Consider the following 4100-nt stretch of genomic DNA (forward strand, 5'->3'; position numbering starts at 1 on the left):
AGCTTGAGTGACTACTCTCTTCTCTTCCAAAGGTCACAATATATCAGAGTTCTTTTCAGATCTCATTAGTTTATGTGTGGTCTCATCACGTGGACACTCACATCAGTTACGGATGGAATAGAGGTCACTCTTGTGCTCTGGGGACAACCAGCAAAACATAATCTAGTATAGAGAAGAAATAACTTAAAACCTTACTTTAAAAAGATAACTGATAAATTCTAATTAACTATGCCTCGATTAAAGAAAATGACTAAATAATAATTGGCCCTTTGTTTGTTTATGAGATATACAAGAGACTTAAAGACATTCTTTAACCAGTGTGCAGAGAATGGAAATTGTAATTCCATTTATTCCCTTTATATTTCCACATATCAAACGCTTAATGAGCCTTCTGTGTCTGGGATCTTGCCCTCGCACGAGGCTATCCCATCCACTTCCTCCCCAGCCCTTCCTTGTTCTGATATGATGTCAGGAATACTGTCTTTTTATCTTGTTTTCAATGGGGTGGTTAATAATTCAACTTTCTTTGCTAAGGAAAGAAATCCCTCTGCTAATTGCTCACTTGTGTTATAATAAGGTCAGGCTCATTATAAAAGCAAACTTGATCCCTAAATGATATGCTGAAGCACGGGTAGAGAGTCAAGGACGAGGTTAGGATTTTTATATGTGTGAATCTCTCTCTAAGACTAAAATGACCCACTGTTTTGACAGCTACAAACTGAATCACAATATTTTCCTTTCTCCGAGTGGGAGTAGTCCTGGGCCATCTGCTTCCAAAGCTGCCTTCTTTCCCGGCCTCTCACCCTTCCCGTACCAGCTTCTCCTTCCATCCGCTTTCGTGTTCGCTTTTGCTGACTTCCCTCGCTCCGATGGTTGTACTCTAGCGGTCTGAAAGTCTGAGGGAAAATGATGCTTTGAACCTCTTGTTGCAGTGCCATTGGAAAATGATCACCTCAGTCACTAAACTGCTTTTTAGGCCCAGGAACGTCATTGACCCCTTTTCTCTTTTTCTTCGTTTTTCTCTGTGTTCTCACGTATAACGTGGGAACAGTAGCCTTACTGTATCTCCAGCAGCAGACTCTTGTTTAGCGTCACTCGTCAGTGTTATGATAGTGTTTTGAAGCCTTTACAGATCCGAAACTGTTGGTGTTGATTTTTAATTTTCTGTTCCACAAATGTGAACAGTGTATGTTATTTTCAGAGAGGATCTCTCATGGTATTAAAATTTAAATTACTGCTAGTTTTCCCACTCTTTCTTATAGTAGAGTATGATATTCAGTTCTCATCAAAGGCAAGTAGTGAGACCTGAAAAACATTGTGAATTCATGTGAGAAAGTGGTCATCCTGTTTAACGGGAGTACCAGAGACCATCTCCCAGAAGTCCCATTGCCCTGCGTATGGGTCAAATGTAGAAATAAGACGATCAAGAAAATGTATTCCATTAAAGCCAAAGGAAGACAATTAAAACTCGAGGTCAGTTATGTTTACACAGAAGCACATAGGATGTGAAGAAGAAGATTTCTGCAATAGGTGTTCAGATATACAAATATTTGTGAATAGTGGCAAAAGGCTTCTTAGAATTTTGGTTCAGTACTATGATTAAATGGGGAATAAAAATGGAAACAATCTGTCCATTTGTTTATACTGAATTTAATATAAGAGGGATTGTATTTAGAAAACCCAACACATTTAAAATTGCAAATAGCAATTCACAAGCTTTTAGGAGCGTGCATCTCATCTCTGTTTTGTTACAATATCTAATATATATATATTTAAATCTACTAGATTTTCCTGTTTGATAAATTTTAGTGAACAAAAAGTTCACCGTATGAGATTTCCTTCAGATAACTAGAGATATCTTAGTGGGTCCCAAAATAGGATTTAAGAATGATACTTTATAAAATATTTAAAGTCTAATGGTGAAATTATTTGTTTCTGTTTTCTCTCACATCTTTTCATGAAGCCAGTTGTTTTTGTTTTCTTTTCAAACTCATTTATTTGCCTTGAAACAACACTTCTGAAGGTAGCCTTTCAGCAGTGGCTTAAAAAAGCATAATATCAGGAAGTTTAATGATTCAGCAGAGCTGAGAAACAGTCCATTAATTCTCACAAAAAAGCAAAACGTCAACAAACCTGAGCGAGGAAAGCTTTTCTTGTAGGGAGCTGTTAGAACTCCCTTTCCTGCCAACGAACCTTTTCTAATTCATTGGTGGCTTTCTTAAATTAATCTGATACCGTGTGATGGCAAAGAAGAACCACTACAGAATTACAGGTTCTAGAATATTACATATATGTGTATGTAAATGTATGGAATTTTATCTTATTAATACAGACTATAAACTCAATGTACTGCCATCGCTTTTGTTTTATAGTCTTTGTCATGAAACTGCCTTCTACTGGGATGAATGCTTCCTATATCTGGGCAGTTAAATAGATGGGCTGCTTTATCTTGACCTTTGGAGAATCTGTATTGAGTTGGGGGCTCATTTCATTGCTTTTACCATTTACAACTCTGTCTTCCAATGGCAAGGGTGTTTCAAATATTTTCTCATCAAGCATGTACCTTTACTGAAAGGTCAGAATACTAAAATGCTATATCTCAGGGACTGAAATTATGTTTCATCTCTTTCATGCAGGAAAGTCTAATTAGAAATGCACTACATGCGTTCCTTTGGGTCCAAGCTGGCCGTGAACCTCACGGTGCTCAGTGAGGGCCCGAGCGCTCCCATGGAGCGAGCACCCTGTTTTCTACAGCTTTGTTGACAATGTCATTCCTCCCAATATTTTGTACAATTTTTTTATGGACTTTGAAGTACGCTTTCAGTTTGTTCTTCGGAGGATCTTTACTGCAAGACCAAGAAAGCAATACCGAAAGAGCATTATGCTATTTTGTGGGTCGACTTGGTAGCTCACTTCCCCAGAGGAGTATGCCGTTCTACCATTTCACTCAATTCCGTAAAACAGTAACAACAAAATCTGAACAATATACACGGTAGAAGCCAAGAAAACCAATTCCCTAGCCGTGCCAGGAGGTTGATCAAAACACAATCTTGGGGAAAGTTGGGTAAAAGAAACATTTAGAAGGCATAATAACACAGGTGCTAAACAGAACAAAAAACTTGCTGTTTCTTGCAAGCATCAGGAAGTAATAGATTTATTTATGTACTTACAGCTTCTTACATTTTATGAACCTCATTTTTCTCACTTTAGATTGTTTTGGAGATTGTTTTACAGAGTGCATATCTGCCAAATTATTTTTTATCATATCATTTATTCATACACTATTTTCTTGTGTAGCTCTACTATAGTTTATTTAGCCTTGCCTTACTGATGTTGTTTCAACCTTTTAATATTACTTTAAAAAACAGAGTAAATGTTGTGTATATGCGTGTGTGTACACGTGTGTATACACACACGTTTGCTTCCACATGCCTGTATTGTGTAAGCAAGTTTCCAGAAGTAGACTTGCTATGTCAAGTGATTTCACAAATTTTTGAAATAATGCCAGATTTCCTTCTGATGATATTGAAACAATTTAGGTTTCAAATGATGATTAATGAGAGCCCATCTCCTGCACTTTGGATGCTAATGTCTACTATTATCTGTTTGATCTTTGTCAGTATATTAGGAGAAAATTATTAGCACGCCATTCATTACACATACACACACGTACACCCACATCCACTATTGTGCATTTTAGGAAAACAAATTTACCTTCTGATGTAAAACTATTCACTGCCGTATACCCTACCAGGTTATGCGGTTCCAGTTCTATTCATTAACTTTGAGCTCTTGTGTAACTTACAACTTTTTAAAAGTTGAAGGTAACTGAAAGATACGTAGATTCTGTTCTATCAATGGTTTCATGACTTATCACGACCAAAAGTTGCTTTTATCTCAAAATTCCTTTATCCCATACTTACTTGGCCTCTTTTTATTTTCCCTTTGAACCAGTGAAAACATCTGCCTAGTTCATTCATATCACCGAGTAAAACAAATGTATTAATGTGGTTCATTTTTGTATCTACGTGTGTCATGATTTTATCTTCTTATAGAAATTAAATTTTAAAAGCATATAGGCATGCAGATATGCCATGCAG

This window comes from Camelus bactrianus, chromosome 4, assembly GCF_048773025.1.
Source record: "Camelus bactrianus isolate YW-2024 breed Bactrian camel chromosome 4, ASM4877302v1, whole genome shotgun sequence".
In the NCBI taxonomy this organism is placed as follows: domain Eukaryota; kingdom Metazoa; phylum Chordata; class Mammalia; order Artiodactyla; family Camelidae; genus Camelus; species Camelus bactrianus.